Source organism: Cuculus canorus, chromosome 9, assembly GCF_017976375.1.
Source record: "Cuculus canorus isolate bCucCan1 chromosome 9, bCucCan1.pri, whole genome shotgun sequence".
Lineage (NCBI taxonomy): Eukaryota > Metazoa > Chordata > Aves > Cuculiformes > Cuculidae > Cuculus > Cuculus canorus.
In genome coordinates, this window is record NC_071409.1 from 1,676,763 (window position 1) to 1,689,386 (window position 12,624).

At 45.8% G+C, this 12,624-nt stretch overlaps 1 long non-coding RNA gene across 2 annotated transcripts in view; it reads right to left on the bottom strand.

Annotated features, from left to right (window-relative positions):
* LOC128853016 (uncharacterized) overlaps window positions 1-12,624 on the bottom strand; it is a 376,001-nt gene that overhangs the window by 147,741 nt on the left and 215,636 nt on the right. The gene's annotated exons all lie outside the window — the stretch shown is intronic.

A 12,624-nucleotide genomic window follows, 5' to 3' on the forward strand; every position in this document is an offset into this window, starting at 1 on the left:
GGGCACGGAAGCTCAGCTTCCCTTCTCCCAGCTCTCCTTTCCTAGTGGAAAGATGGGATGACAGGGTTGCTTTGTTAATGACATAGAGAGCAAAGATACAGATACTGCCGTATCTGACAGCACCTAAAGCCCCATGGTTTCTAGGTTTAGTTGAGCTCATGTGTCTTTGTGTGGTGTCTAACAGCAAAATACACTGGAAGAGAGCAAGGAGGGCTGGGAAAGACTAAACACAAAGCTGGGGAGCTCCTTATCTCAGTCATAACAGTACCTCACACCCAACACAGCATCCCAGAGCATGCAGGAAAAAGCCTTTCCCTGCAGAATCCGAGATGCAGAGAAATAGCCACGATGACCTTTCCTAGTACTTCAAGGTTATTTTGATGATGCCTTATCATTTGACCTTAGGATCAAATCATAACAACTTATAATGCAATTTACAGCTGAAGGCCCTAAAGTGGAGCATCAGCACATTGAAGCCTGTGCTGCTGATGCCTCGCTGGGTTCCTCCAACACTGCAAAAAGTCATGCATATGCTCAGCTTTTCCTAGAGGACTCAGCTCAGAAACCAGCCTTAAGCCCAGTCCCACAGAATTTGCAGAAGCGGGGCCTGTGACCCAGGGGAGTGAATCTAATGATCGCTTCCGACAAATTTATTCGACAGACACTGACTGCTGAATACACTCTGGGGCTGGGAGGGATGGGTCAGGGTCAGATTGTGCTACAATACCTTCTGAAAGCTTGGCAATAAGGAAGGAAGGGTTAAGATATTATATGCATATTTATCAGGCAACCAAACATCCTGCAGGTGTTCCTAGTTGCACTGCACACAGCCTCCTCTAAGCAGTTTGAGATTCCACGGTACTAGTTTTGCTTACCATATTCTTTATTTCTACTGACTGCCATCCTGTGAAAACGACAGCTGATTTCCTATCTCCATACTTGGCAACACCAGTAGCAGAATTCTCCTCTCTCCCTAACAGCCCAATTTATATATAAACTTTCCATAAGCAAACACCAAGGTCAAGAGTTTTCCAGATGCTCTTCCTGTTATAGCTTGCCCACATGGAGGGTGAGGAAGGCATGCCACAGCTGAATCCAGTGCTGCACTGAAATAACGCATCAAAGAACTAACCTCAAGTTGCAAAATAGTGGTGGTGACAGCTGGTAAAAATTGGAAGTTAGACGCTTAACGTGTTAAGGATTTATAGAGCCAAGAAACACAAGGAGATTGGTACTGGCTGAATACCAACTGCAGGGGGACTATTTTCACTCTCCAGACAATAAGCAATGACTAATCCTTTGCTCAGGAGACATTTGATTCAGTTTTTCGTTAATTTAATTTTCTGGGAATTAATAAAAGGATGAATGTCTTACTCAGTTTTCATTTTGCTCCCATAGGAGGTGTCATTCCACTACTACTTTTACTGGAACAGGGAAGACAACTGTCTTCCAGATCTACTGCTGGGTACTAACTGCTGACTTGAAGCGTCCCCCATCACCTCCCCAAAAAATGAAGAGCAGTGATGTGCTCAGCTATTGTCTCAGTGCCTCCTTAAAAGTGCTGCTAGCTAGGAGATGAAAAGACAACTTGATTAGCATCCCCTGAGATTCTGCTAATAGGCCCACAGTACATCAGACACACTGATGAGGATGAGCCAAGTTTGAGTGTCATTACAGTGAGAAGCATCCTATCCTCATAATTCAAGTGGTTAAAGGGGATTCATTCAGATGATCAGCTCCTTCACTACTGCATCTGCCCGGCTTCACACCATCCTGAAGACACCAATCGTGCAGCCAGAATGGAGTGCTGCAATTGCTGAGATGTTCTCCTGCACACCGCAGGCCTGAAGTGTTTGCTCAGTTGTTGTCTGGAGCAGTTCATACCTTGGACAGCACGGTCAGCTTTGGTCTCCAAACTGCCAGCAGTGAAGTGTCCAAGCACACTTCCAGAAAGATTTTTCTGCATATTATATTTTCCTACTCCTGAATATTTGTCACCATTATTCACTTCAAAATTTTTAACATGCCCAGCTATATACCCCAAATCTTGGGTCTTCTCACACATTTACTGGTTGAAATGGTCTGTTACCAAGACTGGATCCTCACACAGCAGCTCATAAAGGGACATGGTCCTCCTTTCCCTCATTTCACTCAAAAGCTCCAGTTTCTGTAGTCACAATGGATTTCCAGTCCTTTTGGTGATGTTTCATAGAATCATAGAACAGTTTGGGTTGGAAGGGACCTTAAAGCCCATCCAGTTCCAACCCCCTGCCACGGGCAGGGACACCTCCCACTGGCTCAGGCTGCCCAAGGCCCATCCAACCTGGCCTGGAACACCTCCAGGGATGGGGCAGCCACAGCTTCCCTGGGCAACCTGGGCCAGGGCCTCACCACTGTCATGGGTAAGAAATTCCCCCTTATGTCCAGTCTAAATCTGCCTCTCTCCAGTTTGTACCCGTTCCCCTTCGTCCTATCACCACATGTTTCAATGCTGTGTCTCCGATTCAACCTTCTCCTGCCTGTGTAAAGTCCTGGAAGCAGCAGAGGTGTGAGCCCTGGGCTTGAACAGGGAAAAGAACTGCTCCTTGGGAGTGGAATTTCTAAATATTCAGCAATTACGTTTAACTTTTATATGTGAGGGAAAGCCTCTGCCCACATTCAAATGAGTGTGCTGCCTTCGTTGTTCCTAGGCATAGACATTTTCATTTTGCCATATTACAACAGGTCTGTATCTCTTACTCTCGGGACAGTGATTTGGCCTTTTCATTATTTATAACTCCAGAGCTGCCCTGACATCCGCAAGCTTTGTTCAGAGCCTTCAGGTTGTCTCTCAGGTCACTGAAAAAAATAAGGCAGGTTCTCCCTACAAGCACATCAGCATGGTAATGAGTTGGCTGTACTCAGAGTTCAACGCCTATCAGCCAGAAATAAAACTCAGAAGGAATGAAGGTCACCTTGTATTGTTTCTTAGTCAAAATATTCCAAGGTACCAAGCAAAACTACAAACACTATTAATTTAATGAAATAATTTTACAGCACTACCAAAAACTGTTCAACAATATCCATTTTTCCACAAAGCAATACCAAGGAGTATTAATTAAAGAACTTAAATATTTTAATTGTTTATTACAAGATTTGTGTATTTGCCCTTCTTTTGTCTTGTCCAAGTCTGATATCAACTTGACTTATATTTACTTGAATTTTATTTACAGGGATCAATCCATTTTTGCTTTTCAAATTCTAAAACATTAATTTCCCTGTAGTGCCTTGAAACTCTCCCAGGGTTCTAGAAGGTTTGAAAAACAGAACAACAGCATCAGAAACCCAACAAAAACCCCCTTAGCATCAGTCTTTGGCCAGCTCTTTTCCAATTACAGGATGCAAGTTAATCTACATTCACCAAACTCAAGAAATGTAACTTCTCTATCTGAGGTTTAACACACTCTTCAACGCAAGAGATGAAAACATCACATTCTCATTTGAAAAGGATACATCACCTTGCCTTTCCTCAACTAGAAGATAACAAATGTCTACTGAAAGCTGCCTTTTCCATGCTTTCCCTGGCAATGTCACCATGTCCTAGGAATCTGTTCCAACTGCTACATATTTCTTGTGTTTTAATTTACCCGTTGTGCCCCCCAACCAGGTCTTCAGCTTGCCTTGCTGATGACTTTGACTCCAACCTCTCCTATTCCTCCTTACACTGAATTTCCAGTTACTGCTTTACAGCCCAAAGTCTTCCCCCCTTTTCCATTTGTTAAGTGTCAGGCATTTCATAACCTTTTTCCTTTCTAGTTGCCTTACACTCCCCGTATTGCATGCTCCTGTTTTCTCCGTGCCAGTGGCTCTCTTTTTGATGGTAACATTTTGTGGAGCTCTTAAGAGGAGATAAAACAAGGGTTTGGGGTTCCAAACCCCTCACACGCTCTGCAATTTTACTTCCAGCTCCTTACCACTATCCCTCAAAATCATCTGCAGTGCCTTGAAAGAGGCAATGTTAAACCACACAGGGAATATCCTCAGATTTCAAACTGGCAGATAAGAAGTGTGATCCAATCACAGTTCCTTAGACTGAAAACACCTATTTTACAATCACCTCGTTTTTATGAGTGCCTCCCCACTGAGTGCCAGACTTTCTAATTTTTATTCTGTCAGTGAGAATAGTCGGAAGAGGCGAAAGTGTCTGAGCACCGGCAGCATGAGCACCACACAGACTGAAGTCTACTAGGAGTACGTAGTCTTTTTGACCGCTGCAATGACAGATGGCTGCTTGAGAACTGGCCAGTGCGTTTGCTAACGCCAGTGGGTGGGCTGCCGCAGCCGTTACCTGGTACTCCATCTTCTGCTCCCTCTGTCAGGACACTGGTTTACCAGCATTCATGGCAATTTCTTTTGAAGTCTTGATAACTCACTAACAGGGAAGGTAATATCGAGCACTGCTCCTCCTTCCCATTAAATCCTTCCTAAACAGAAGAAGGATGGGAGCCTCAGCGGCCAAAGTCATCTGGGGGAAAATGTGTCTGGTGCAACACATTAGTGCCTGCATGCTGCTCTGCAGCCAGGAATTAAAGTATATATCGGCTAAGCAATTGTACTAAATTGGGACAAGAAGCCTAATGGAACCCAGTTCAATTATGTGGGGTATCCAAGTCACTCAGGCTCTCTTAGAAGTCTCCAGCTTATTGCACAGTGAAGGAGCAGAGCATCTGCCCCCAGAGGGCATGTGCGACAGAGAAGGAAAAGCACCCTCCAGCAGCACAGCGGGCAGAAAGCCTGCACAGGTACACCTGCTTTTCTCTCACTGCCACTGTCCTGTAAGGCACCAAACCGAGACAGCAATTCCTCCTGGTCCCACTGCACTGACCGTGTGCTTCAGGGTACAGACTAACTCTCTCCTCTGTGAACCTCGTTAATTTTGCAGTCTGGTTGAAGGTGGGAGGCCTGGATCTGTCTTGGCAGTCCTTTCTCCATTCTGATGGTGGCGTTTCCGTGCCTGAAATGGGCTGGGCAGATTTTCAGAGGGACAGGGAGCACATCGCAGCAGGGTTTGCTCAGTACGCCCATGACAACATGAAGATCTGCTCAGGTCTCATGCAAAGACAAGGCTGACTGACAAGGGATGGATTCCTTGGGCTGTTAACACTGTTCCCAGTGGAGAAACTCCAAACCCAGTAACCTTCCAAACAGATTCCCCATCCCATGCTACCTTGCACTTCCTTTGCTGCTTACCTTTGGTTTCCTATCCTACAGTCAAATCTTTACACCTGCGACCAGAACAATTGTGTAACACCCCTTTGTGCAACAGAAATCTCCAGCCCAACTCCTTTTAAGAGTCCTCGCAGCCACTGAGGCAGGGAAGGACTCGGTCACACAGTAATCCAGGCTGGAAGAGGCTTCTGAGCAGGGTCTGCAGTAAGATCAGATGAGGTTGCTCAGTGCTTTACCTGAACTGGGCTTCAGAACCTCCAGAAATGGAGAAGATACACCCTTCCTGGACAACAGGTCCCAATACCTGACTGTCCTTGTAGGGGAAAAGTTTATCCTTTTAAGCAGTCAGACCCTCTCGTGCCTGAGTGTCTGCCTGTTGTCTCTTGCCTTGCCATGCACCACTGTGAACAGATCTGCACCCACGAAAGTCACAGCGAGATGGGAAATGGAGGACGGATGGCAGGAACAGGACAGTAGACTCAAGGGGTTGGGCTGAGCTTCCACAACAGCAAACTCACCCCACATTTAGTCCCCCTCAGCATCCTGTGCTTGCACTCAGAGCCTGCGGGGGTACTGGTATCACTGCACTGCTCGTACAGCGGGGAGAAAAAAGCATCACATACACAGGCACAGGCTGTCTCAGAGGGGAACCGCATTCTCATTCTACAAGCAACCTATTAAACATATCTGCTTCTTCGTTTACTTCATGCATATTGACAAATGCGTTTTCACAGTTCCCTTTAAAGAGACATAAATCTTTTTCTCCACACAAACACTAAACACCATTTTAGAGCCTCCCTCACTGAGCATCCTTTTCCTATAAACCCATTAGCAGCTACGGATTGCAACAAAGCAGCAGAAGCTGATGATACGAAGGAGCGACAGCGAAAGGATCCAAAGGGGGTTGCTACCTCTTCACAGATGTTCCAGTGTCAGATTTTTCACTTTGACATTGCACTTTATAATCTTCTTCAAAGATTACTATACATATATACACACTTATTTATAACCACATCCATTAATCACCGGTAACCGCGGCACGCAGCTCACATGCTCAGCACACCCAGCTCTGGCTGTGCTACCCCAGTGGCTGCGAAGCAGCAGGAAGCAACCTTTCAGTTAAACAAGCTACGGCTGCAATATGCAACATGACAAAGTGGTGGTTGACAGGCCATTTAAAGCCACATTTAACATTTTAGTTAGCCTTACCCCAGGTGGCAAATGCTCATTTACATTATTCATAGTAATGGTCACATTTAAAGAGGAATGACAAAACTAGGAAGAAAAATAGGTTTTGTTCTGTAACTGTAAGGCAGCTAAAAGTATTTCTTTTCAGGGTGTGCATGTTTCCCCTCTCTTATCAAAGCAACAGCATGGGGTATTGCTCTGGCGTGAGATAACACCCATGGCCTGAGCTAACAGCAAGGAGCAGTTGAGAGCCAAGGCTTCCCAGACTTCTGAATTTCTCATCCATCCTCCTCTAGCCTCTGAATATCTTTACGAGGATGTAAGGGCTCTGGCATCCAAGAGGAGCAACCAGATATGTTGTCTGCTGGTTCTTTAGGAAGCCCAAACCACTTCACAGACCTCTGCCCCTTGGCCCAGCCCCGGTTTCATTAGTGTGCTGTGGTCACCACCCCATCATTCTTGTGGCAAAGCCTAGGAGACCCAGGGGCACTGAACATAGACTCACAGGATCTATTAATCACAGAACAGTTTGGGTTGGAAGGGACCTTAAAAATCGTCCAGTTCCACCCCCCCTGCCATGGGCAGGGACACCTCCCACTGGCTCAGGCTGCCCAAGGCCCATCCAACCTGGCCTGGAACACCTCCAGGGATGGGACAGCCACAGCTTCCCTGGGCAACCTGGGCCAGGGCCTCACCACTCTCATCACGAAGAAATTCTTCCTTATATCAAGCCTAAATCTGCCCCTCTCCAGTTTATACTCATTCCCCCTCGTCCTATCCCCACAAGCCTTTGTGAATAGCCCCTCTCCAGCTTTCTTGTAACCCCTTCAGGTACTGGAAGGTTGCTATAAGGTCTCCTTAGAGCCTCCTCTTCTCCAGGCTGAACAACCCCAACTCTCTCAGCCTGTCCCCATATGGGAGGTGCTCCAGCCCTTTGATCATCCTTGTAGCCTCCTCTGGACCAACAGCTTCATCTCCTTCTTATGTTGAGGATTCCAGAACTGGACACAGTATTGCAGATGGCGTCTCACAAGAAAGGAACAGAGGGGCAGAATCCCCTCTCTCGCCCTGCTGGCCACTCTGCTTTGAATGCAGCCCATGACATGGTTGGCCTTCTGGGCTGCGAGTGCGCATTGCCAGCTCATGTCAAACTTCTCATCAACCAGTATCCCAAGTCCTCCTCTGCAGGGCTGCTCTCAATCACGTCATCTCCCACTGTGTACTAAAAACGGGGATTACCCTAATCCAGGCGTAGGACCTTGCACTTGGCCTTGTTGAACCTCATGAGGTTCACACAGCCCCACTTCTCCAGCCTGTCCAGGTCCCTCTGGATAACATCTCGTCCTTCTGGTGTGGCAACTACACCACTCAGCTTGGTGTCATCTGCAAACTTGCTGAGGGTGCACTCGATCTCACTGTCAATATCATTGATAAAGATATTGAACAGCACCGGTCCCAGTACGGACCCCTGAGGGACACCACTTGTCATGGATCTCCATCTGGACTTTGAGCCATTGACCATGACTCTTTGAAAACCAGCGCACAGTCTGGTACTCCTGTTGCTGTGACCAGAACCGTATTCTATTTTTGTCAGCATAAAGAGGATCTAGAATCTTGTGTCCCACCTGTTCTTACAAATCTCCACTGACTGAAGCCTCCGTTGCTTTCCTACACAATCTGTTTCAGCACATAACTCTCCTGCTCCATGCTCTGTCCGAGCTCTCCCCTGCTCTAAGCCCAGGACGCTGTCCTTAGCACAGTCAATAAGCAGAACAGTTTATTTATCTTTTGTACTCAGAATCTTCTTCTACACGAAGATTGGTGGCTTCCTTCAGTTTTACCTCTCCCGGATTTTCAACTCCCAAACCCACTCTCACCAGCTTACGGCATCTTTGCATTGTGGGTTCTATCCAAAATAATTCCTGTGGTCACAGCCCCATCTGCAATAGAAACATCCACTCCCAAACCATCACATCGAGTTCATCAGAGGCAAACAGCATTTTGACACTTCCTCCTGCTGAGCTGCAGAATTTTCAGAGTACTGGAAGAGGCTTACGCTTGTGGGTGAATGGGAAGTTACCCCAAAATCCAGTTACTGCTGTGTGCCACAGCACTTTCTAGACCTGCTGGCTAAACTCCTCACCAGTGGTCGGGTCTGATGACACGATTTGTTGACATTACAATGGGGTTTGGATTCAGAATATGTTACGTATTCATCAAATGACACTTTATAAGGATGATATTTATAAGCACAAACCACCTTCGGGATGACTTTCCCTTTATTAATTAGGCTCTCCTGTTTTATTCCAGAAGTACTGGGAGTACTTCTGCAATTAGTAGGAAGCACAGCACATGTATGGCTTTTACTCCTCTAAACATTACCTAAGCTACACCATAAATTGTATTACATTGGAACAGTAAATGTCAGACATTTCAATGTTTGGGGAAAAAAGTTATCTCGGAAAAAAACAAACAAGATCTAAGAAAACAATATTCTGTAGATTATGGAAATGTGTTTGACTGCACAAACCCAGCTCAAAGCTATCAAGCACTGCCAACACACCCAAACCAATTACTGATAAAGCTACTCTGAAGCAGGAATAAGTAAGAACTTGGAGAAACCATCTTGGCATAAAAGCTCTCCTCACTCTTTCTCTTTCAGAGCTTGCCAGGGAAATGGACTCAAGGAGATATAAAGGCAACAGGTAAAAAAAATCTTCAAGAAAAATAACAACCATCCAATCAAAGAAGAAGCCATATTTAAATCCTTTTTGTCAAACTTTTTACAAAGCCATTTTCCCCTCCTCTCTCCTCCAGGCTGGTCCCACAGATAAACAGTTGAAATTAATGTAGGTATATCAGCAGTTTCTCAGTCTTTTATTTCATTTTAGGTCCAAAAGACAAAAGCGTTCGAAAGAGTTTCTGCACCGAAAGATACTCATTTGCCAATTCGCATCCTTGATAAGGAGCCTCTCTGTGACAATTTCCTTTTACAATTTTCCTTTTAAAAGCACAGAAAGTACAATTCTGCCTTAGCAGGTGACAACAGAGTGGACCTTAAAACCTCTGGATACTAGAAATCCAGATGTTCCTCTGGCCAGATATAAAAGCGGCGGTTGCTCTTGTAATATCTGCTAAGGATACATATCAGTAGTTGGAGTATCTGAAACATTAAGACCCCAGACTAACATAACAGCCTTTAAGCCTAGAAATATATGATTTACTAGCGGATAAATTCTTAGGCGAATCTTAGTAGAGCAAAAGGAGGTGAGTAATCATAATGTTCTGGTGATCAGAACCTACGAATACAGACAGCTGTAGAAATATCTACAAATTTCTACAACAATTTCAGGACTATCACACTGTATAATCTTGAAAGATGTCTCCTCTGGGAGAACTACGGTTGGATAGTCAAAATGCATTAATATATAACTCTTCAATCTTGATTTTCAGGAAGATGGAGTGAGTAGAAGTGCTGGGAAACAAGTACAGCTCTTCATGCCTTTTATCAAAACGTGTATTATATATGTTACCTATCAAAGGTGATCTCTCGCTGACACTGCGCGGCTGAGGCTTTTCATTCAGTACCGGACAAAACCTTTTTTGCTATGGGAGTAGGTCAGTGACTCGTTCTGTGCAAACTGGTATCTTGATGAGTGAGATCAAGCTACGCCCATTTTAAATAGTCCAAAATAGCGGCTTTTCCACTTCCTAAAATGGAGAAACTCAATTTATATTGTCATGCTGCATTGAATTTGCCTTGAAATGAGGGAAGCAAACTTTGTCTTTGGGAAGCTACAGGAAAATCAGGGTTTCTGGGTGGCTGGGGTGGCAACAAGTCATCGTGTTTGCAATGCTGACCCAGAATATCAGACTAAACAGCTAGAAGATGATTAATAAGGCCAGGAGAGAAGAGAGGCAGGCAACAAAAGCAAAAGTGTTGTTTCCATGCCAATAAAACAAATAGAGAACAAAAAAGGAGAAGGTCAAGCCAGGGGAAGAATAAATTAGGTACCTGTGATTTTTTTTCAGCTGCTTCTGTTAGAGTATAAAGGCCTGGCTGCCTAATATCTCACGTCCCTGAATAGCACCATAGTATTAAAAGACATGCTGCAAAATACAAGAAATGACTTTTCACACTGCCAGCAGTGAGGTCAACGTGCCCTTCGTGCCACTTGGTCCCAAGCTTCACAGCAATCCTCAACAACAGGGTCCCCAGATTCGTGGCCAGACGTGCTCCTTTCCAGAAGGAGAAGCACATCGATGCATTCCATGCTCCTCAGGGACTCCCTGCAGCCACCCTCGGGAGCAGCTTTCCCACCCAGATTCACTCAGGTGCCTTTTGCACACCCTGATGTCAGCAAGGAGGAGAGAGGCTTGTTCACGGGGACCAGGCAGCTCTGAACTGGTTCTTCGCAATGACGGGACACAGCCTCCCATACGACTGCAGGCAGAAAGGTGCAGGCTGTAGGACTGCCGTCTTGTTTTACCTGATAACAGACTATCTAAGGTTCCTCGGCGGGGGCCATTAAAGCAAGCTTAGTGGGTTATTGAACATCAGCGTTAGCTCCCTCGCCTGCTGTGTGCCTAACGGATAGCAGTCAAAATCTACTAATTATTACAAACATCTGTCTGTTGAGTACTTTATACGCAGCATGGTGCCTCTGGAACAGATGCAAATTCTGTCTAGAGCAGGCAAATGCAAATAAACTGCTGGAGAGGATGCCTACAGTGAACAAATGTACTGCGGCTTGGCTGCCTTCTCCTCCAGCAAAATAGTGCACGTGCACTCATGAAAGCCAGATCCTTGGTGTAGAACAGCGGGGAGCACCACGCAGAGGCAGCACACGTAGATACAATGTCGGCATTATCAGGAGGTGGAAGAGTTAGAAGGCAAGTGACTTTTTCTTCTTTAACAAGTTCACATGCTCCTACAGGCTTTTTCCTCCTGTTTGTTCACTAATAAAACACAAAGGTGAACCTATATGGGTACAGATTGGAGAGGGGCAGATTTAGACTGAACATACGGAGAAATTTCTTCACCATGAGGGTGGTGAGGCCCTGGCCCAGGTTGCCCAGGGAAGCTGTGGCTGCCCCAACTCTGGAGGTGTTCAAGGCCAGGTTGGACGGGCCTTGGGCAGCCTGAGCCAGTGGGAGGTGTCCCTGCCCATGGCAGGGGGGTTGGAACTGGATGGGCTTTAAGGACTCTTTCAACCCTAACTATTTTATGATTTATAGAAGAGCAACGAAGCTGGTGAGGGGGCTGGAGAACAAGTCTTATGAGGAACGGCTGAGAGAGCTGGGGTTGTTTAGCCTGGAGAAGAGGAGGTTGAGGGGAGACCTTATTACTCTCTACAACTGCCTGAAAGGAGGTTGTGGAGAGGAGGGAGCTGGGCTCTTCTCCCAAGTGACAGGGGACAGGACAAGGGGGAATGGCCTGAAGCTCCGTCAGGGGAGGTTCAGGTTGGATATCAGAAAAAAATTCTTCACAGTAAGAGTCATTGTGCACTGGAACAGCTGCCCAGGGAGGGGGTCGAGTCGCCTTCCCTGGAGGTGTTTAAGGAACGGGTGGATGAAGTGCTGAGGGACATGGTTTAGGGAGTGTTAGGAATGGTTGGACTCGATGATCCAATGGGTCCTTTCCAACCTTGTGATTCTGTGATATGATTCTATACTGCTCCCTAGCAACCTGCGGGTTGGTGTCTGAGCCCATCTCAAACATTACTGCCGTATGCGCTGCCCTGATGAACACGCCAGAACGGAAACGATGGGTGGGGAGATCAGATGTATTCTGGATGGGGCCAGAGCTGCTCAGCACAGGCAGCTCACTTCAAATTGTGTCACTGTGATCTGGGAGGTCTCTTCAGGCATAAACTGTCGTCATTCTCTGTATTCACAGTCAAAGCATCATTTCCAGAACTCTAAACGAATATTGATCCTTTGAAAAGCAGGGGGGGAAATAATTATATTTGCCATCTCCTTACTGCAAATATTTCTTAACCAGAAATGTTTCAAGCTCTACAAAGTGAACACCCAAATGCCACAACCGAATCTCAATGCAATGGCTTTGTTTTGGTTCTAACACAGTGATTAATGATAATATTAATCGCCTGCTCTCATTTCAAAACAGTTTTGTGATCTATCAGCCTTACAGCCAAGTAGATATTTCCCAGCAAAGCACTTCTCCAGTTGAAACATGTTTCAATGAGTATCAGTTTAGCAAAGAAA